Raw genomic sequence first — 24,057 nt, 5'->3', positions numbered from 1 at the left:
ACATGTAATATTTCCTGAGTTACATATACATACACACGTAATATTTCCTGAGTTATACAGGGCATGTAAGTTGATACAATTATTAAGTATTTAAATACTATCAGGTTTTACTGGGGGAACTGATCCAGCTGACTCACTGACACAGGGACACCTCACAGAATTAGCATGGTTGAGCCCCACCCACAGGTTCCTTAGGAGTCACTGAGGCTTCTGTAATTAATTACATTTGGTCAGTTATAATTCTACAGTTCCTCAAACTTTATGTCACCAACTACTGTCACAGCAAAGGTGTCCAGTTTGAAGAGTTGTTTTAAATTTCTTTTGGCTTAAAACTATAATTATAAGAGTTCAACTTTTTACTTGTTCAATTGTTCAAAGTTTACTTAGTGTATGATTCACATAATGGAAATAGGACATTTAAAAATGTATCATTGGGCTTTGTGATTAAAATTTAAAGTCCCTAAATTATTTTCATTATACACATGTGCATATGCATGTCCGTTTGTGGGTATGTGTGTGCATATGTGTAGGTGTGAGTTCATATGTGTGTGTGTTCATATATGTGTGTGTGTAGCATAGTATATTGTATGTGGCATATGCACAGCAGTGGAAGTATTTGCATATACAGCAACCAGAACATGAGACTGAGTATCTTCTTCTATTGATGTCCTCGTTCTTCCCTTCAGACCAGCTTCATTACTAAACTGGAAGCTCTCTGTTTCAGTAAGGATTGCTGGCCAATTAGCTCTCTGGATCTGTCTGTCTCCACACTCCAACTCTAGAGTCAGAGGATCCAACTGGCATACAAAGTTTTATATATGGATGCGATGATTTGAACTCAGATTCTAATGCTTATAGAACAAATACTCTTACCTACTAAGCCAACGTGACTAATACCTATAATGTAAATCATTTCTTAATATTTTCATACAACATGTTGCATTAAATCTTCATATATTATAAAACCTGTGTAGGTAATGTGCTGTAAATATTAACACAACTAATGTATGAGAATACTAATGATCAGAGAGGTGACAGGATTCTTATCTATATTAATAATGATTAATTTTGTAAAATGCAGCATCCGTGTTAATAGAAAACTTCATTCTCAGCTCCTGGGACACAAACACCCAGGTTGAATAATCCCATGACAAAATTGTCTATCAAAGGATGACTTTTCTTTTTTTTTTTTTTTTTTTTTTTTGTTTTACTTTTGTTTGCCTTTATTATTTCTAATTTTATTATTATTTCTATTTTTCTCATTTTCACAATGCCATTAATATTTTCCTTCCTTTGGTATAGTATTATTGCTAGACCAAAGAACTTTTAACATATTAGGACAAGATAACATGTATAGTATACTTTGTAGCCATGTTTGACATCTCCTTATTTGAAACTAAATTGCTTTTTTTTTTTCTCCATTTTTTATTAGGTATTTCGCTCATTTACATTTGCAATGCTATACCAAAAGTCCCCCATAGCCACCCACCCCCTCTCCCCTACCCACCCACTCCCCTTTTATGGCCCTGGCGTTCCCCTGTACTGGGGCATATAAAGTTTGCGTGTCCAATGGGCCTCTCTTTCCAGTGATGGCCGACTAGGCCATCTTTTGATGCATATGCAGCTAGAGTCAAGAGCTCCGGGGTACTGGTTAGTTCATAATGTTGTTCCACCTATAGGGTTGCAGATCCCTTTAGCTTCTTTGGTACTTTCTCTAGCTCCTTCATTGGGGGCCATGTGATCCATCCAATAGCCGACTGTGAGCATCCACTTCTATGTTTGCTAGGCCCAGGCATACTCTGACAAGAGACAGCTATATCAGGGTCCTTTCAGCATAATCTTGCTAGTGTATGCAATGATGTCAGCATTTGGAAGCTGATTATGGGATGGATCCCCGGATATGCTAGTGTCTACATGGTCCATCCTTTTATCTCAGCTCCAAACTTTGTCTCTGTAACTCCTTCCAAGGGTGTTTTGTTCCCACTTCTAAGGAGGGGCATAGTGTTCACACTTCAGTCTTCATTTTTCTTGAGTTTCATGTGTTTAGGAAATTGTATCTTATCTCTTGGGTATCTTAGGTTTTGGGCTAATATCCACTTATCAGTGAGTACATATTGTGTGAGTTCCTTTGTGAATGTGTTACCTCACTCAGGATGATGCCCTCCAGGTCCATCCATTTGGCTAGGAATTTCATAAATTCATTCTTTTTAATAGCTGAGTAGTACTCCATTGTGTAGATGTACCACATTTTCTGTATCCATTCCTCTGTTGAGGGGCATCTGGGTTCCTTCCAGCTTCTGGCTATTATAAATAAGGCTGCTATGAACATAGTGGAGCATGTGTCCTTCTTACCAGTTGGGGCATCTTCTGGATATATGCCCAGGAGAGGTATTGCTGGATCCTCCGGTAGTACTATATCCAGTTTTCTGAGGAACCGCCAGACTGATTTCCATAGTGGTTGTACAAGCCTGCAATCCCACCAACAATGGAGGAGTGTTCCTCTTTCTCCACATCCACGCCAGCATCTGCTGTCACCTGAATTTTTGATCTTAGCCATTCTGACTGGTGTGAGGTGGAATCTCAGGGTTGTTTTGATTTGCATTTCCCTGATGATTAAGGATGTTGAGCATTTTTTCAGGTGCTTCTCTGCCATTCGGTATTCCTCAGGTGAGAATTCTTTGTTCAGTTCTGAGCCCCATTTTTTAATGGGGTTATTTGATTTTCTGAAGTCCACCTTCTTGAGTTCTTTATATATGTTGGATATTAGTCCCCTATCTGATTTAGGATAGGTAAAGATCCTTTCCCAATCTGTTGGTGGTCTTTTTGTCTTATTGACGGTGTCTTTTGCCTTGCAGAAACTTTGGAGTTTCATTAGGTCCCATTTGTCAATTCTCAATCTTACAGAGCAAGCCATTGCTGTTCTGTTCAGGAATTTTTCCCCTGTACCCATATCTTCAAGGCTTTTCCCCACTTTCTCCTCTATAAGTTTCAGTGTCTCTGGTTTTATGTGAAGTTCCTTGATCCACTTAGATTTGACCTTAGTACAAGAAGATAAGTATGGATCGATTCACATTCTTCTACATGATAACAACCAGTTGTGCCAGCACCAATTGTTGAAAATGCTGTCTTTCTTCCACTGGATGGTTTTAGCTCCCTTGTCGAAGATCAAGTGACCATAGGTGTGTGGGTTCATTTCTGGGTCTTCAATTCTATTCCATTGGTCTACTTGTCTGTCTCTATACCAGTACCATGCAGTTTTTATCACAATTGCCCTGTAGTAAAGCTTTAGGTCAGGCATGGTGATTCCACCAGAGGTTCTTTTATCCTTGAGAAGAGTTTTTGCTATCCTAGGTTTTTTGTTATTCCAGATGAATTTGCAAATTGCTCCTTCTAATTCGTTGAAGAATTGAGTTGGAATTTTGATGGGGATTGCATTGAATTTGTAGATTGCTTTTGGCAAGATAGCCATTTTTACAATGTTGATCCTGCCAATCCATGAGCATGGGAGTTCTTTCCATCTTCTGAGATCTTCTTTAATTTCTTTCTTAAGAGACTTGAAGTTTTTATCATACAGATCTTTTACTTCCTTAGTTAGAGTCACGCCGAGATATTTTATATTATTTGTGACTATTGAGAAGGGTGTTGTTTCCCTAATTTCTTTCTCAGCCTGTTTATTCTTTGTGTAGAGAAAGGCCATTGACTTGTTTGAGTTAATTTTATATCCAGCTACTTCACCAAAGCTGTTTATCAGGTTTAGGAGTTCTCTGGTGGAATTTTTAGGGTCACTTATATATACTATCATATCATCTGCAAAAAGTGATATTTTGACTTCTTCTTTTCCAATTTGTATCCCCTTGAACTCCTTTTGTTGTCGAATTGCTCTGGCTAATACTTCAAGTACTATGTTGAAAAGGTAGGGAGAAAGTGGGCAACCTTGTCTAGTCCCTGATTTTAGTGGGATTGCTTCCAGCTTCTCTCCATTTACTTTGATGTTGGCCACTGGTTTGCTGTAGATTGCTTTTATTATGTTTAGGTATGGGCCTTAAATTCCTGATCTTTCCAAAACTTTTATCATGAATGGGTGTTGGATCTTGTCAAATGCTTTTTCTGCATCTAACGAGACGATCATGTGGTTTTTGTCTTTGAGTTTGTTTATATAATGGATTACATTGATGGATTTTCGTATATTAAACCATCCCTGCATCCCTGGAATAAAACCTACTTGGTCAGGATGGATGATTTCTTTAATGTGTTCTTGGATTCGGTTAGTGAGAATTTTATTAAGGATTTTTGCATCGATATTCATAAGAGAAATTGGTCTGAAGTTCTCTATCTTTGTTGGATCTTTCTGTGGTTTAGGTATCAGAGTAATAGTGGCTTCATAAAATGAGTTGGGTAGAGTACCTTCTACTTCTATCTTGTGAAAAAGTTTGTGCAGAACTGGAATTAGATCTTCTTTGAAGGTCTGATAGAACTCTGCACTAAACCCATCTGGTCCTGGGCTTTTTTTGGCTGGGAGACTATTAATAACTGCTTCTATTTCTTTAGGGGATATGGGACTGTTTAGAAGCTCAACTTGATCCTGATTCAACTTTGGTACCTGGTATCTGTCCAGAAATTTGTCCATTTCGTCCAGGTTTTCCAGTTTTGTTGAGTATAAGCTTTTGTAGAAGGATCTGATGGTGTTTTGGATTTCTTCAGGATCTGTTGTTATGTCTCCCTTTTCATTTCTGATTTTGTTAATTAGGATTTTGTCCCTTTGCCCTCTAGTGAGTCTAGCTAAGGGCTTATCTATCTTGTTGATTTTCTCAAAGAACCAACTCCTCGTTTGGTTAATTCTTTGAATAGTTCTTCTTGTTTCCACTTGGTTAATTTCACCCCTGAGTTTGATTATTTCCTGCCGTCTACTCCTCTTGGGTGAATTTGCTTCCTTTTTTTCTAGAGCTTTTAGATGTGTTGTCAAGCTGCTAGTATGTGCTCTCTCCCGTTTCTTCTTGGAGGTACTCAGAGCTATGAGTTTCCCTCTTAGAAATGCTTTCATTGTGTCCCAAAGGTTTGGGTACGTTGTGGCTTCATTTTCATTAAACTCTAAAAAGTCTTTAATTTCTTTCTTTATTCCTTCCTTGACCAAGGTATCATTGAGAAGAGTGTTGTTCAGTTTCCACGTGAATGTTGGCTTTCCATTCTTAATGTTGTTATTGAAGATCAGTCTTAGGCCATGGTGGTCTGATAGGATACATGGGACAATTTCAATATTTTTGTATCTGTTGAGGCCTATTTTGTGACCAATTATATGGTCAATTTTGGAGAAGGTCCCCTGAGGTGCTGAGAAGAAGGTATATCCTTTTGTTTTAGGATTAAATATTCTGTAGATATCTGTCAGGTCCATTTGTTTCATAACTTCTGTTAGTTTCACTGTGTCCCTGTTTAGTTTCTGTTTCCACGATCTGTCCATTGATGAAAGTGGTGTGTTGAGGTCTCCAACTATTATTGTGTGAGGTGCAATGTGTGCTTTGAGCTTTACTAAAGTGTCTTTAATGAATGTGGCTGCCCTTGCATTTGGAGCGTAGATATTCAGAATTGAGAGTTCCTCTTGGAGGATTTTACCTTTGATGAGTATGAAGTGTCCCTCCTTGTCTTTTTTGATAACTTTGGGTTGGAAGTCGATTTTATCCGATATTAGAATGGCTACTCCAGCCTGTTTCTTCAGACCATTTGCTTGGAAAATTGTTTTCCAGCCTTTCACTCTGAGGTAGTGTCTGTCTTTTTCCCTGAGATGGGTTTCCTGTAAGCAGCAGAATGTTGGGTCCTGTTTGTGTAGCCAGTCTGTTAGTCTATGTCTTTTTATTGGGGAATTGAGTCCATTGATATTAAGAGATATTAAGGAAAGGTAATTGTTGCTTCCTGTTATTTTTGTTGTTAAAGTTGGCATTCTGTTCTTGTGGCTGTCTTCTTTTAGGTTTGTTGAGGGATTATCTTCTTGTTTTTTCTAGGGCGTGGTTCCCGTCCTTGTATTGGTTTTTTTTCTGTTAGTATCCTTTGAAGGGCTGGATTCGTGGAGAGATAATGGGTGAATTTAGTTTTGTCGTGGAATACTTTGGTTTCTCCATCTATGGTAATTGAGAGTTTGGCTGGGTATAGTAGCCTGGGCTGGCATTTGTGTTCTCTTAGTGTCTGTATAACATCTGTCCAGGCTCTTCTGGCTTTCATAGTCTCTGGTGAAAAATCTGGTGTAATTCTGATAGGCTTGCCTTTATATGTTACTTGACCTTTTTCCCTTACTGCTTTTAGTATTCTATCTTTATTTAGTGCATTTGGTGTTCTGATTATTATGTGTCGGGAGGAATTTCTTTTCTGGTCCAGTCTATTTGGAGTTCTGTAGGCTTCTTGTATGTTCATGGGCATCTCTTTCTTTAGATTTGGGAAGTTTTCTTCAATAATTTTGTTGAAGATGTTTGCTGGTCCTTTGAGTTGAAAATCTTCATTCTCATCAATTCCTATTATCCGTAGGTTTGGTCTTCTCATTGTGTCCTGGATTTCCTGGATGTTTTGAGTTAGGATCTTTTTGCATTTTCCATTTTCTTTGATTGTTGTGCCGATGTTCTCTATGGAGTCTTCTGCACCTGAGATTCTCTCTTCCATCTCTTGTATTCTGTTGCTGATGCTGGCATCTATGGTTCCAGATTTCTTTCCTAGGGTTTCTATCTCCAGCGTCGCCTCACTTTGGGTTTTCTTTATTGTGTCTACTTCCCTTTTTAGGTCTAGTATGGTTTTGTTCATTTCCATCACCTGTTTGGATATGTTTTCCTGTTTTTCTATAAGGACTTCTACCTGTTTGGTTGTGTTTTCCTGTTTTTCTTTAAGGACTTGTAACTCTTTAGCAGTGTTTTCCTGTTTTTCTTTAAGGACTTGTAACTCTTTAGCAGTGTTCTCCTGTATTTCTTTAAGTGAGTTATTGAATTCCTTCTTTATGTCCTCTACCATCATCATGAGATATGCTTTTAAATCCAGGACTACCTTTTCAGGTGTGTTAGGGTGTCCTGGATTGGGCGAAGTGGGCGTTCTGGGTTCTGATGATGGTGAGTGGTCCTGGCTTCTGTTAGTAGGATTCTTACGTTTACCTTTCGCCATCTGGCAATCTCTGGAGTTAGTTGTTATAGTTGTCTTTGTTAAGAGATTGTTCCTCTGTTGATTTTGTTACCCTCTATCAGCAGGCGTGGGAGACAAGCTCTCTTCTCTGAGTTTCAGTGGTCAGAGCAGTCTCTGTAGGCAAGCTCTCCTCCTTCAGGGAAGGTGTACAGTTATCTGGTGTTTGGACCCCCTCCTGGCTGAAGGTGAAGGCCCAAAACAGGATCTTTCCCAGAAGCTGTGTTGCTTTGGCCAGGAAGGTGGCCAGTTGTCTGGAGCTGAGGATGGCGCTGCCTCAGAAGCTCTGTGGCTCTTGCCGGGAAGGTGGCTGGTTGTCTGGAGCTGAAGATGGCGCCGCCCAGAAGCTCTGCGACTCTCGCCCGTCCCAGAAACGGCTGGCACTCTGTATTCCACACGGTCACCCGTGCAGCCTGCCCTCCGCGGAGTCCCGGAGCCAAGAAGGCTCCCGCAGGCGCCTGTGCCACAAACCTCTCAGGCCGGGCAGACCCCCGTGCTCTCACCAGGAAGGTGGCCGGCTGTCTGGAGCTGAAGATGGCGCCGCCCAGAAGCTCTGCGACTCTCGCCCGTCCCAGAAACGGCTGGCACTCTGTATTCCACACGGTCACCCGTGCAGCCTGCCCTCCGCGGAGTCCCGGAGCCAAGAAGGCTCCCGCCGGCGCCTGTGCCACAAACCTCTCAGGCCAGGCAGACCCCCGTGCTCTCACCAGGAAGGTGGCCGGCTGTCTGGAGCTGAAGATGGCGCCGCCCAGAAGCTCTGCGACTCTCCAGGATGACTTTTCATTATGTGCAGAGCTCACATAAGAATATGTATTGTCCATTCTCAGACTGCAAACCCTATTTTGTATTTGTCATTTCTAACTGTCAGCCTCACACCCACTCTTCCATCAGCACATATACTTGAAAACGGACTTGCAGTTAGAGAAAGATTATATTGAACGATTTCCTTAATATAAAAGTTTCTTTCACTCTTATAATTTTCTGCTTATTGCTTGAGCTAGAGAATAATAAATGCTTGATTACTTGTTCTTTTATGGCTGCAAGGATTGTCTGTTTCTACAAAACAGGGCTATTTGTATATTGTATTTTACAAAAGATTAGATCTATCACCTCATTACCTGGGAGTGCGGCTCCATACATAATGTTTATCCCACAATCTTTCTTCTATCCTACCTACTTCAATTATCTCCCTCCCAGTATTATTGCTTGGCATCTATTGCCTGAATTACCAAGGCATGAAATGTTCTTTTTTATATAACTCAATCTCTGACATTTCCAAATCTTCCTTGTGAGAGGTATCAAGATGGAGTGCTTCATTTCTTTATAGAATTAATAAGACATGTGATCCTAATTGCAACTCTTTTTTTTTGTTTGCTAATTAGAATTCATGTGATATAGAAAATGTTTGAATTGGCTGTCAAAATATTCATGAATTTTAAATTTTATGCCTTGGAAATTATTCTATTATTTGTTTATTCAAATATATACAAATATATGGAATCCTGTTACACAAAACATTGAAGGTGGAAAAACTAATTTAATTGTTCTTTGCTGTTAGGGTATTCTTCCGTAGTGGTTTAATTTGTGATTATAATATGTTCAAAATATTTTTTATTTTTTACTAATTTCCCTTAAATTTCATATAATTTTGGTAATAAGTAATGAATCCTGAAAGCAATAGCTCACATTAGTTTTACAAATTTGAAAATGAAACTCAGTTCACGTACTCCTTATAGGTACACAAAATATAAAGTTATTTTTACATACCAACTGCAACTCCATCCATAAACAAAGACACATTTCATGTGTGTGGTGTGGTGTGGTGCAGTGTGTGTGTGTGTGTGCATGTGTTTGTGTGTTTGTGTGTATGTGTGTCTGTATGTGTGTGTGTGTTTGTGTGTTGCCCATGGAGGTCAGAAGCTGGTAATGAATCCCTGGGATCTACAGTCCCAGATGGTTGTGAGCTGCCAGATATTCTGGGAATAAGACTAAGAACCCCTGGAAGAGAAGCAAGTGCTCTGAACAATCTCTCAGGCCATCAACCCTTTATTATTCTACATAATATTGCAAAGTTCTGTTAGGTGGTAGACTAATGTTAAGAAATTGAAAAGGAAATGTTTGTTTTAAACAAAGGCCCTAGTAAAGATAAATATGCACACATTTATTTTAAGTGATATTAAAAACTAAAGTATTACAATATTGAAGAAGTAGCCATAGTGCATGTCATAGGGAGCTATATGCCTTCTAATGTGGACTTCCTGATTTATGTTCCTTTATGACATGTTTTCTATGGTTCCCTAGAATGAGATCGAAGAAAGTAAAACTGTTCCTTTTTTTCTTCACTCCAAAAGAAGTACTTACAAGGAAAGGCCAGAAAATGAGTTTCTAAAACTTCCTAACTCTCACTGTCCACTATGGCTTGTAAATAACTTAGAAGACAGAATTCTCAAACATACAGTGCTACCAGAAAACATTGGCCAAACAGAACTGGCAGCTTCTATGGGGCCCATGAGAGAATAATTATTTAAGCAAATAACCTCACTAGCCCCACAGCCACACAAATCTACAACCTGGATCTGCTACTCTGCATGGATGTTAGTGGGGCAATATTGAGTGCAACAGTGAAACGAGCCATTTGTTGAATTACTGTTTGTTATTTGTGGAGAAACTTGAATCCATAAAATGTAGTATTGATGAGGATGATAGTCTTCAGTGCATCACAGTCACCATCATGGGTGTTACCTACTTTGAGATAAACCATGATATCACTGAGGTCTCAATATCCTCTTAGGAACTTGCAATGAGAGAAATATCATAATACTTATCTAGTAGACTCAGAATTTTCTTATAAAGATCTGTTCATGGTGTAACAGTAACCAGCCTGACAAGATATGCCCCTGAGGGTAACAGTGACATGAATGTTATAAGTAATTAATTGATATCAAAATACATTTAAGACTCACTACACAAAAAGAAACTTATACCTAGTGCTACAAATTGTAAATGTGGCACAGAATGAAAGTCTGTGAGCTCTTAGGCCCTAAAGGAGAGTCACTACTATTATTTTGACAAATAGACGAAGTATGAAATGTCCCTCTAAATATTTTCCTCTATAGTCATAGATAAATTCAACTCTGTTCTCAAATCATTTTTTAATGTGAACAGCAGTTAATACAGAGACTCATAAATACTCAAAGTACAAGGAGTATGAGGTGCAGTGTGCTCACTTACGCGTTCGCTCTCTCTAAGGGTCAGGGAACATGGGAAGAGAGGTGGGAGGATTGTGGGACTCAGAGTTCAGGGAAGAGTGCTGCAAAAGAGTCTTGTGTGAATACGATAGAGCCACTGCACGTGTGAATGCACACCAACTGCAGTTGCCTGTACCAGGCCTTCACAAAGTTAAGGACTATTTCATCATGGATGAAGAAAAGGCCCATGAAGGCCATTCACTGGTAAGAAGCTTTTGGCAGTGGATTACGGCTAGGAGAAACAGTCAATTTTCTTCAAGAAAGTGTTCCATACTCCATTTGGTTGTGGCACACCCATGTACATATGAGGCATCACTAACCGGAATCAGTGGTTTATGTTTTAAAAGGATACGAAAGAAGGAGAGACAGTAGGAAGGCAAATCTGGGGATAACTGAATAGTGTGAATAGGGGGTGCTCATGCTCAAACTTCATTGTATACATGGAGACAATTCTGAATAAATAAAAATATTAATTGAAAGAAATTACAAGAACTATTCTCCAGGAAATAAGCCAGTGATGGCCTTTTATATTTTTTTTATCTTTTCATATTCTTTAGATTTTCTATCTTAGATAATGTGGAAGCAAACCGTAAAGAATATATGACTTCACAAATACACTAACTATAGTCTAGGAAGAGCAGTGGATCTGAGCAGAAAGACACCAGACTTCTTCTTCTCACCACCAGACCTTCAAGTTGTCATCTAAAACTGAATGGAGCCCAGGCACAAAGCTACTCCAGAGAACTGGAACAGAGCACAGTAACTGACCTGTTCTGCATTGTACTCAACTGCACAGTCCTAGGTTGTGAGTTGAGATGCTAGTTGTCTAAAATGCATGCAGTTGTATATAGAATTACATGGAGCAGACAGGCCATTTGCTACAAAGTCTTCACTGTGCAAACGACCCCCACTAGGTGACAAGGGAGCTTCTGCCTTTTGTTTAGAGCTTGACATTTGAGCTACTGAACTTGCTTCTGAGTCCAGTTGCTTCTGCCTTTAAAGATATGTCTTAATCTAATGAAATGCGCCTGCTTTTAGTAATATCCAGATGTCCGTCTACCTGTAGGTCTGGATAGAGGAACCACTTATAACATCATTTCTGAGGAGCTGGAAAGGTAAGTCACAATCAGGATATGAGGAGAGTGGAGGCTCTTGGTGTATTTATAGTTAATATTATATATGGCATCTTATAGGTAGAATAAGTATTAAATTGAGACTAGTTCAATAGATAGCCAGATTTTTTTTTTTTTTTGAGACAGGGTTTCTCTGTATAGCCCTGGCTGTCCTGGAACTCACTTTGTAAACCAGGCTGGCCTCGAACTCAGAAATCTACAGACCTCTGCCTCCCAAGTGCTGGGATTAAAGGCGTGCACCACCACTGCCCGGCAGCCGGATCCATTCTTACAGGTGGAAGCATGACATCAGGTTGTCACATCAGGAATCTGGTACAATTCATCTTTAACCACACACAAAGGCAGAAAGAAATCTAGAAATGCAATCAGGGTATAAAGTCTCAGAGCCCAGCTCCAGTAATGTACATCATTCAGAAAGGCTCCACATCCTAATTGTTCTAAAAGTTCTCAAACAGCACCAAAGAAGATAATCAAGTGTTCAGATGCCTGAGCTTTTGGGGGAACCTTTCTCTCTCAAACCACTATGCATTTTAAAGAGGAAAATGACTATCAGAGACATGGTATAAAATGTGGGGTTTATCAGAGTGGAAATTTCTAATAAATATGATTAATGATTGAAGGTTTTGATTAGAAAATATGCAAGAGCAGATGGGTAAGGCAAAGAGATGGAAGTTCTATAAGAGAGTCAAATTGAAATAAAATAAATTGCAACAAAGGTAAGCAATGCTTTTGATGAACTCAACCACATTCACAACATGGTGCAGTGGGAATCAATGAGCTGAATAACTCTATACAGTGAAACACAAATGGAAAGATGGATGTGAGATGAAGAACTGTGGGCTGACTTTCAAAAGGTATGAGTTAAGCATACTTACAATATCAGGAGTTGGAGATATGGAGCAAAGAAATATTCAACACCTTAATGGCTGAGGTTTTCAAAATGAATAAGCTACTTCTAATAAGCCACATTGCTAATATGCTCAGAAAACAACCAGCGCTTATTGTACCTAGTGCTTTCTGAGCATTCGTTTGGAAAAGTGATCGAATTATTGCTTGATGTAGTGTTTTGGAATGAAAACTAGTTCAGACCATCCCTACATGCCTTGTTTACAAACTGTTGCTCTAAGCTAATAAAATATTTCAGAAGTTCATATTAGCAAAATATTTTTATTAATCATCTTATTCATTTACATTTCAATGATATCCCCATTTCCAATTTCATCTCCACAACCCCCAAATCCATCCCCCTCCTATTTGCTTTAATGACGATGTTCCTCCACTCACTCACCCATCCCTGCCTCACAGATATAGCATCCCCCTATGCTGGGGCATCAAGCCTCCTATAGGACCAAGGGCCTCATCTCCTATTGATGCCAGATAAGGCCATACTCTGCTACATATGTATCTGGAGCCATGGATCCCTCCATGTATACTCTTTAGTTGGTGGTTTAATCCCAGGTTGCTCTGAATGGTTGGGTTAGTTGATATTTATCCCGTCCCGCGGGATTCAGTTATTTGTGGGTGCGAGGGGGACCGCGAACCTGGAAGGAAATGGAAATAAAAGAAAGAAAGTCGGAGGACCAAGTAGATATACCAACCTATCAAGGTCTCGTTTATTAGGCTGAGGTGCCTTCTTTTTAAAGCATACATCGTGGGGAATATGGGAGGGGTCGAGGGAGAATTATACAAAGAACAAAGAAGTGGGCATCTGCTGACATGGGGGCCAAAGTCAGGCGCCAGGCAGCGGGCACTCTGGATCTTATCTCTGGAACATCGATCCTCCTTGACAGCCTTGGGGGTCAGGCTGGGCTCGGGTGTAACTCATGTCCTTGGATGGCATGGGAACTCTGAAAGAGATAGAGAAGAGGGGACTATAATTCAGCTTTTACAGCCTCAGGTGCCAAGAAAGGAATAGGGAGGAAGGGGGGTGATAACCAGCTCTTAATACAAGGCCATTTGGCCTGTTAGGGAGATTGTGAAGGGCTCACTTTCTCATGGGATGGTCTCTGACAGATATTGTTGTTCTTCCTATAGGGTTGCAATCCCCTTCAGTTCCTTCAATCCTCACTTAGCAAAATATTTTAAAAGTTATTTTGTTTTTGATTATTAATATATGTCAGTGCTAGGAAGGGAGTATGTTTATATGAGTACAGAAACCCACAGAGGTCTAAACATACCATCAGATCTATTGGAACTCTAGGTACAGGCAGCTATGAATTGTCTGACATGGGAACCCAACTAGAATCCTCTACGGGGGGGGGGGGGGTGGTAGTACCCCGTAGATACCACCAGTGATACACCTTTCCAGCCTCCTAGTAAAATATATTTAATCATTTTCTATCAATATTCTTATAATTCTCACCTGAAACTTTTGACTCTCACATTAGATTTGATCTAATAGTGTATATCCTTTAATATTTGGTTTTCTTAAAATTCTTCTTTTATTTTGGGTTATATCCAAAGTATCAACAAACATCCAATTCTCCAAATAGATTAATGTTGTCTGCTGTTCAATAGTCATTGCTGTATTAGCAAAAACTAATTTCTATATTCACCATCAGAATTTATTATCTCTTTGAATGAAAGTTGATAAGGCACATAGCCAAGGTTTTATGAGGATTTATAATGTTATATTTCATTAAATATATATCTGAATCTAGCATTTTAATAGAGAGGAACAGGCTTTTAAATTTTAAAACACAGTAATATAATGGCCCAAAAGGAAAAATGAATGGGAAGTTTGAATATATTTAAAAATTCATTTGAATATGTGGAGAGCAGTAGGAATACATTCCTTTCTTAAGCATTAAAGAGTTATGTTTGTTAGTTTGAGCTTGAGAGATTTATCTTTATAGAACGATCTATATCATGGCTACCAAGGGGAAGACACATGGTATGAAAAAGGTGAAAGTGAAATAAAAAGAAAAGGTTCAAAATGGGAAAATAAAGAATAATGTGGAACTGGTTCAGATGCAGGCATGGTTGCAGAGAGATGCCTGATCACTGAGAAGGGCCACCATTTTTAAAATTTGGAAACATGAAGTCAATGGATTCCCTGAGTATTTTTTTTTTTGTACATATTGACAAATAACTCACAATGCAGGCTTTGAATGACTCAAGAGGGATATTGGAGCAATGCAGGATAGGAATGAATGCTAGGCATTTTGTTATCTTGATATGATCACTAATATCCTATTAGGATAACACTTAGTCCATTGAGTACAGATTGCAAGGACAAATAACCTTTCAAATGGTTCAGATTGATAACACATTACTAGCCATCGGATAGAGATATTATTTAGACTTTGATGTCTCTCTGTTTTTCCTAGAACACACACACACATATGTTTAGAGACAAAGTTCTTATTGATATACAGAGGAACATGTGTGTGTATGTGTTAGAGAGAAAGATAGTGAGCAAGCAAGAAAGAGAGAGAGAGAATTGTCATTGCAAACCAAATTTATGAGTCCATAATAACTGGAAAATCACTTTGTATTTTGATACATTAGCAAACATAGAAAAGAATGGTTGTACTTTATGACAAATGGAAAAACGTTTTGTAACATGTCTATTTTTAAATTTATTTATTTTATTGGGTATTTTATTTACTTATATTTCAAATGTTATCCCCTTTTCTGAGTTTCCTCACCCCACAAAAACCCTATGACATCCCCTCTCCCCCTTTTTCTATGAAGGTGCTCTCCCACACACACACCCACTCTTCCCTCCCACCCTGGCATTCCCCTATTCTGTGGTATTGAACCTTCACAGGACCAAGGGCCTCTCTTCCCACTGGTGCCCATATGTGGCTGACAAATATTGGTGACACATATGTGGCTGGGGCCATAAGTTGCTCCATGTATACTCTTTGGTTAGTGGTTTAGTTCCTGGGAGCTCTGGGGGATCTGGTTGGTTGATATTTTTGTTCTTCCTATGGGGTTGCGAATGCCTTCAGCTCCCCTTGGAATATAGTGCAGCATTTAAAAATTACAGATGATTCACTAATCTCATCATATAAAAATGCTAAAAAAATAAATATATATTCCTTGACTTTACCTTGTTAGACTTTTGTCCATTTTTGCAAAAATAATTATTTTTAGTTTATGTTTATGAGTATTTTGACTACATGTTATATTGGTCTTACATTATATGAAGTCATTGCCTGTTAAAACCAGAAGGATTTGGATCATCTAGAACTGGAGTTATTGATGGTTGGAAGTTACCATGTGGTACTGGGAACAGAACCTTGTTCCTCTGCAAGAGCACAAAGTGCTCTTAACCACTGAGACACCTCTTCAGCTCCCCTCCTCTCTTACTAAAGTTTTGAGTAAGCAAAATTTTAGCAAAACTATTTCTAAGGGAAATTTGTTGGTACCATTGTTGTCATTATACTAGATGTTTAAGAAATATCAATTAAATGTTTGTTTTGTAGGTAATTTCCATCTATATGACAGATAATTCTTCCATAAAACCAAATCAGTATCTGTTTAATTTTAATGTTGGACACAGGCAAGAGGCTTACATTTGGGGGTGCTGATCTGGAAAGTAGGGTAGTTGGTGTCATGTCCCATAGCTAACTCTCCTTGACATATTGCCCTAACTACATGTTAGGACATACTTATTGTTCCTATCATTGTTTTCCTTTACTGTTGTTAATGAGAAAGCACTAGATGTAATTATGAAAGTTGTTGTTTTTACAGAAAACCTCCCTTGAATTAAAACTAAAAAGAAAGAAAGCTGGCAAAGAGGTAGGATATTCACCAGCTTTGGTATTCTTTTACTACCTGTATCTCGCCAGCATTTAGCATACTTTATCTTGTGACATGTTAGAAGATTATGCTAATTAACAAACAAGTGCACACAGCCTAAGGGATGAACTGAACATCTATATGCCTTTCTGAAGGCTTTAGAAACAAACTTCTGAGGCCACGGAGGGCTATAACTTGGACAGTCTTTTAATAACACACAAATGATGAATGTTCTTATTTAGGAAATTTTCTTAACTGAATCACATAAGAAGAATCATTTTAAAGTTTGCACGACCAATGGACCTCTCTTTCCACTGATGGCTGACTAGGCCATCTTCTGATACATATGCAGCTAGAGACATGAGCTCTATGGGGGTACTGGTTAGTTCATATTGTTGTTCCACCTATAGGGTTACAGATTCCCCCAGCTCCTTGGGTACTTTCTCTAGCTCCTCCATTGGGGGCCCTGTGATCCATCCAATAAATGACTGTGAGCATCCACTTCTGTGTTTGCTAGGCCCCGGCATAGTCTCACAAGAGACAGCTACATCTGGGTCCTTTCAGCAAAATCTTGCTGGTGTATGCAATGGTGTCAGCGTTTGGGGGCTGATTATGAGATAGATCCCTGGGTATGGCAGTCTCACCAGGGCCAAGAAGTGGGAGTGGGTGGGTGGGGGAGTGGGTATGGGAGGCTGGGGGGGGACCTTTGGGATAGCATTGGAAGTGTAAATGAAATAAATGCCTAATAAAAACAAAACAAAGAAACAAAAAAAAACCAACAACAACAAAAAAGAAGAATCATTTTAAATGCAATACTTTCCCTTTTGAAAACCACGAGAAATTTCGGTGTGCAATTCTGCAAGAGCAGAGGCATTTTTATGTTTTATTTTATTTCGTCTTGTTTTAAGCTCGGTGGGTTAGAATTTGTTAGCTCATTGGATTGTAAAGAATATCACTGTAGAAAACCATTATTGAAGTGCTTTGTCACTGAAGCATAGATTTTGACATCCCTTAGGATTAGCCAGCCTGTGGTTTTATATGTAGGACCCACTGGAGCCCTGTCTATTTGTTCTGCTGACACGCCACCAACTCTAAACTTTCAAGAGAATTGAGCTATACTTAACGCTATCTCTTCAATTCCCAAAATGAAATGAAATATTTAGAGAAGGCCTCAGTATTAGGAAGCAGCAACGGGTTGTTCCTGGAAACTACTGAGTTTCCAAGCAATGAGGTATGCAACCTATGAGACACACAGCTTGATAGGATTCTACCTGTAGACAACCTATAGCATTGATGGCATGTCTAAAGCGTGTGACATTGCTGGGCCAGAATAAGAAGTCCTTTTGTATCCTGTAAGAAACCTGTGTGGGAATACTGACTGACTTGTCTTGTGAGACTATGCCGGGGCCTAGCAAACACAGAAGTGGATGCTCACAGTCAGCTAATGGATGGATCACAGGGCTCCCAATGGAGGAGCTAGAGAAAGTACCCAAGGAGCTAAAGGGATCTTCAACCCTATAGGTGGAACAACATTATGAACTAACCAGTACCCCTGAGCTCTTGACTCTAGCTGCATATGTATCAAAAGATGGCCTAGTCGGCCATCACTGGAAAGAGAGGCCCATTGGACACGCAGACTTTGTGTGCCCCGGTACAGGGGAACGCCAGGGCCAAAGGGGGGGAGTGGGTGGGTAGGGGAGTGGGGGTGGGTGGGTAAGGGGGACTTTTGGTATAGCATTGGAAATGTAAATGAGCTAAATACCTAATAAAAATGGAAAAAAAAATTTTATTATTAAAAAAAAAAAAAAAAATAAAAGGCAATAAGAGACAAAAGAGGAAGATTTCCTATCAAATGGGTTGGTGTCTTTAAGGGAAGATGAAAATAGTCTGTTTTCCTTTTAAGCTTGGGTATCATTAAAGGACTCTGTCAGCGTGAGGAAAATGTAGCCATCTGAAAGCCAGATCCAAACTCCTCACCAGAACCTAGCCACGCTGGCTCATGCTTGTGGGATTCTAGTCGCTGAAATTACGAGATTCTGGAAGGAATGAGAAGGAAGAGTAAGTAGCAGAGGAGGAGGAACATGGAAAAGAAGATGAGGCAGGAACAAAAGCTCACATTTTCTTGGAAATACTTTCCTAGAATCAGAAAACATTTTACTTTTTTATCCTTATAAAGAAGATCTTAATGTTTTCTATATCCCAAGCTTTTTGTTCTGAGGGACTGTAGATACCTATAATTACATCATGATAGGATGGCATGAATATTTTACATTGTATTCTCAAGATTCTGAAATTTCTGAATGACACAGGCAGAGTTCTATCTAAGAAGATACTCTAAATAGGGTCTTGAAAAGTATGCTAGTTTAAATGAGAATAGACTCCTCAGGCTCATCTATTTAAATATTTGGTCCCTGTTTGGTGGAACTGTTTGGGAAGGATTGATTAGGCTACATGGAATTATAGGAGGAGGAAGTATGTCACTCAGGGTAGGTTATGATATTTCCAAAGGCTCATGTGATTCTAATATAGCTCTTTCTGATTTCTGGTGGTAGATCGGGATATAAGCTCTCAGTTGTTCATTAACTCTATCATCATGGATTTTTACCCTCTGAAACTGGATATCAAATGAAATGTTTCCTTTGGTAAGTTGCATTGGTCAGGGTATATTTTTATAGCCATAGAATAATAACTAAGATAAGAGCTGGGTAGGACACTGAAACATTCAGCTATCACTCCATTCTCCAGGAAAGGCTTGAGATAACATTAATGTTTTATAGTAGTGTTCTCTCTCTCTCTCTCCCTCTCTCTCTCTCTCTCTCTCTCACCCTCACCCTCTCTCGCTCCCTCTCCCTGTGTCTGTGTTTGAGATAGATTGCTAGAGAGGGAGAGAGAGAGAGAAAGCTTCTATGCAGATCTTTATAATATGAAGTTCAGAAAAAGTCTGGGATCACATGTGATTCCATGTGCCAGAAAAGATGTCCATCCTAATCCCATGTGTATACAGCATCTTCTATGTTGGACCCTTCCAGACACATTTTAATATATGTCTCTATTGGCTTGTTTATTTACATTCTTTATGACATACTGATTAACATTAGTGATGTGTTTCATGTGTTCTCTGATGAGCTATAGCAGATTATCCTCCATGATACCTAAGGCAGAAGAAACATGACTATGTAGTCAAATTAAAAACATTTATGTGCCCTGTGTGTATCCTATACTAACACCTAGAGCACCCTCCCAGGAAGAAAAATGTTAAGGACCTAACTTAACTAAATTTACACAGCAGTTTCTACTTGGAAAATATGTGGAATCAAAAAATATATAGTTGATGTTTAGTGATTTGTAAAATAAAACCTCAAAAATTATTTGGTTTTAGGAGTGTGCAGGAATATTCTACATTTAGTGATGACTGTGGAAATCCAGCATAGTGCACATTGAGAAAAAAGTTATAAGAACACTACAAGTTTAACATTTGGTAAAAATCTGTGATACTCAAAATTATGAGATATAATATTATTCTTATGATTAATGGATTCCATCTCATCAGATCTTTTCATTACATCTCATTGCCTACATATTTCGACAATATTTTATATTCTTGTCTTTGATAATTTGACTTTTAGATAGATAGTTTTTTCCACTACTGAATATTTAGAAACTCATATAGTCTAATTTAGGAAAGAAGTTAGTGGTCATGACAAATTATAATGAGATGGAAGAAATTATATTAACATACAACTTAGAAATGGATGAAGTAAAACTATATGATGGTCATAGTTTTGGATTAGACAGGAAAGTAAAGTCAACATGCATGGTACATTCACTCTGCCTATGAACTCCCTAAGCTATTTAGAAATACACAACCTTCATAAAACTTACAGGTTTAAGGCTGTGTAAACATGTCTAAATCTTCTCTATTACATTGCTCTAGATATGAAATTTAACACCACAGTGTTTTTAATCAGTATGTAGTTGTAAATCTCATTGCCTATCTCTGTGTACTTTTATAAACTGTTCATCCTTATAGTCACTGGTGATATACAACAAATACATGAGCAGAACCCCCCATGAGTTGTGGTCAAATGAATGATGTAACTGGTAGGCACATAATGGCTCTACCTGTGTGTCTGGTTCCCTCTCTGCCTGTGAGACTGGTAGAAAATAGGAAACAGAGAAGAAAAACACTGAAGATAAAATAAGATATACAACGCTTATTTTTCCTACCTATTTGTGATTTACAAATATCTTCAGAAGTAGCTGAGCAATTTGAGCTCACTACTTACTCTGTTCCCTAAGGGAAATAACTCTAATATGAAAATTGCCACATAGAGAGTGTCAAAAATGACATTGTGTACAGATAGGTTTCCTACTTCACCTTGGCCTCAGCCCACTACCTATTTTTATTTTTTTACAAAGTATTTATATCTCAGTGGTAGTTTGTCAGTTCCATGGACTGGTTTTGGATGACTACACTATGACAATCTTGGTTCATCTGATTGGTTTAGTATATTATGCTTTATTCCAATGCCACAATTTATGTGAGTTTAGAAAGATTTTTAGAACAATGATGAAGACTAGTAAGTGGAATTATATGTCTATATACATATATAAATAATTCATAAAATATATGTGACATACATATATATATTACATATAAATACATATATATATACATACACACATATATATGTGTGTGTGTTTTTATTTTGAATTCACATTAACAAAGACATTTGTATTTGATTCAGCATTTAAAGAAGCAAGATATTATGAATGTGTGTGTCTCATGTATGTGTACATATGTGTAGATATATAGTTTCATTAATTATTTTTTCTCATAATTGTTCTTTGAAAGAACAAAAAGACTGAATCACATTAAACATTATATAGATTAAAAGTAATTAATTTTTAATGGCTGCAGGAATCTGGCACAAGCAGAGACTTACTATCAAGAGAGTTTCCCAAACCCATCAGGAATTCCGAAGATAAAGTAAAATATTAATATTAACAATAAATAATACATATAAACATTAATATTATTGGTAATATTTTTTCACTGGATCTGAAGACTGACACAGTTTGTCACAATGAATCATGTATTTATTTAATGATTGATATCTGTTCATTCCATAGCCTCCATGAAGTTTTGAAAACTTGATATGAGGACAAGACATTATTAATCCTGGGATTTATCGCTCTGAAACTAAAAAAGATATGTGTTTATTCTTTCAGCCACCGGCTATAATCTTACAGGTTGAGCATTCCAAATAATGAAGGAGATAGTTTCCATGAGATGCATTCACTGTGAATGCTGCACTATCCAATGTGTCATTTCTAAGGTCCATAGTGATAGATGTGATGGATTTCATGTTTTAACTGCAACTATAAGCAGAAGGGATCAGTTGGGGGTACACATAAGGGTCCACTCAGACATGAATTTCCATGTAAGTTTTGTGAGGAAATAAGTTTGAAGGGAATCAGTAATAAGAAAAATGATTGTGAAATTTATGGGCATTGCCTTTCCTGCCTCATTTATTTAACTAGGTAATCATTCAAATACTCTTATAGTGTTCCTGTGGACATGGTTTTAAATGGTTAAATATCTAAATAAATAGGCTTTGAGTTAAGCAAATTGACTTCCATAAGGTAAGTGAGACTCATTCAATTTAGTTGACTTTCTTGAGAAAAATTCTTAACCCCATAAAAGAAATCGTTCTGTCCCCAGATATTCTTCTCTACATCAATACTTCTTTGTGTCTTTTTGCTTCTAGACTCATAACTGGACTCAAAGTATGCTATTCTTCAGGGTATTCAAAGTATAGCAAATGAGTAATTGTGTACACTTCAAAATAGCTACATGCATAAAGTTTATAACTTATATAACCAGAAATATTTAAAATGTTTGTGGAATAATGGTGGAAATAAAGTTTGGAGGATATTGAGTTTACTGATACAAGTCTATGCTTATGCACAAGAACTTTATGAGTCTGACCATACTCTCACTTTCCCACAGTAGCAAACTTTACTGAATTATAGAATAGATAACTTAAGACTCAAGTCCACTGCCAGCCTTAAGACATCAGCTTGCAAAGATTAGGGACATTTTCTCAGTAGGATATACATGCTCAAAATTAGCATCACATATACAATGATGGTTTTCTCATACCCATGGTAAATTGTACTACTGTTTCAAAACAGACATTAGGAAAGATGCTTCTTGAATCAAGTGGCTCTAAGGTATCTGTGAATATTACTAAGTCTGGTTATTATTGTCAGTGGAAAACTGCCAGAAACAGCTTAATCCAGGCAGAGTTACTCATGCCTGGATTACCTCATACTTGAATAATGAATGCTTGAGTCACAAATACAAAGGTTCAGAGTCAGCTAAAGGGACAATGGAAGGCAAACAAGGAGATATTTTGGAAAAACCCAGCCTTTACCTTAGCAACTGCTTGAACCATCAGACCTGCCATAGAAAAGGAAACTGGAGCTTACAAGTGTGTCTTCCATTTTTTTTATGAATTTGTTTCTTTCCATATAAACTCACTTTTATCTTAGACCTTTATCTTATAATTTGCAATGAACTTGCATAACATATAAATATTATTAGTACTACTTTCTAATGAATATTTTCATATTAATGTTACTTTAGACAAAATAGCTAACATTATATATAATATGATATATGTTATATCATGTGTCATATGACATGTCATATGTTATTATGTGTTGCACAAAGATAAATGTATACATAATGATGTAACACATATGTTTTTTTCTAATAGCTTATGCTTATTTTATGGCCTGAGGTTTTGTGTAGGTTGTAGAATGTATATAATTCCATTTACCAGCAATGGCCTGACCTAAATCAACTTTAGAGCAAACTCTGTACAGGATAGAAAATTGAGCACATGAAATAAACCAATTTTAAAAATCATGCACATTCAGTGAATGGTGCATGTCTGAATTACTCTTGTACATATCAACTCCATAGGGTTTTACTTCCTTTACTTTCCCAAGAAATACAGTTGTATAGTTTTAGAGAATCCCTTCAAGGTTTTTGAGGACAAAGGAAATTCAATAGAGATCAATAGATACAAGTTAGATGTTTAAATAATTGGACTCATGCTGTCAGAAAAGAATAGGTAGAACTCTTAAGTCACATTCTTGGGATGGCCCATGAAGATTAAAGCAGAGGCTCGGCTGGGAGTTGCTTTATTTTCTTGGAGCAGCTAGCCATTTGTTCTGACATATAATGCATCGAATCAATTCAGTAGGTATTTGTGTTAGGGAGCAGACACTCAAAATACTCCTGTAGACACAGAAGCTATGAATCACAATGAAGTCTAAAGTGCTGGTGAGGATTTTTGACTTAGGGAAAAAATAGAACAAATCATTTTACCCATTGACATAAGTCAATATTTTGTCAGGCATGGCAGTTCTTACAGCACCCACTGGATAGATAGTTTGTATCTTTCCTCTAAACTGTTTCTAATGTAGGTTAGAATACTTTCCTAAAAGTAGAACAATCTATGTCATCAATTTGAAAGTGCAGATGTAAGGAAACATATTTTTTTATGTTTTCACATATGTGTTAGATGAGTAACAATTCAAAAAATTACAAACCACTTGACCCAAAATGTGAACATTTATGTATACATATGCACATGTATGTATAATTTTGCATATGTTGACAAAATTGCATAGTTATATATTTAACTGTAGGCAGATATTTGACTTAATATGATTTTAATTTTTTGAAATATTAAAAACTAAAAATC

At 37.8% G+C, this 24,057-nt stretch overlaps 1 long non-coding RNA gene across 1 annotated transcript in view; it reads left to right on the top strand.

The window, feature by feature from the left end:
• Window positions 1-24,057, top strand: part of 4930448C13Rik (RIKEN cDNA 4930448C13 gene) — a 54,001-nt gene that overhangs the window by 16,516 nt on the left and 13,428 nt on the right. Inside the window, exons 3-5 of the long non-coding RNA NR_045960.1 lie at window positions 11,461-11,509; window positions 16,229-16,276; window positions 18,829-18,918. This is a non-coding gene — a long non-coding RNA (RIKEN cDNA 4930448C13 gene). The remainder of the gene's footprint in view (window positions 1-11,460; window positions 11,510-16,228; window positions 16,277-18,828; window positions 18,919-24,057) is intronic.

Source organism: Mus musculus, chromosome 12 (assembly GCF_000001635.26).
Source record: "Mus musculus strain C57BL/6J chromosome 12, GRCm38.p6 C57BL/6J".
Taxonomy (NCBI): domain Eukaryota; kingdom Metazoa; phylum Chordata; class Mammalia; order Rodentia; family Muridae; genus Mus; species Mus musculus.
Note: the sequence above shows the minus strand (reverse complement) of the source record. Positions and strands in the feature narration are given on the sequence as shown.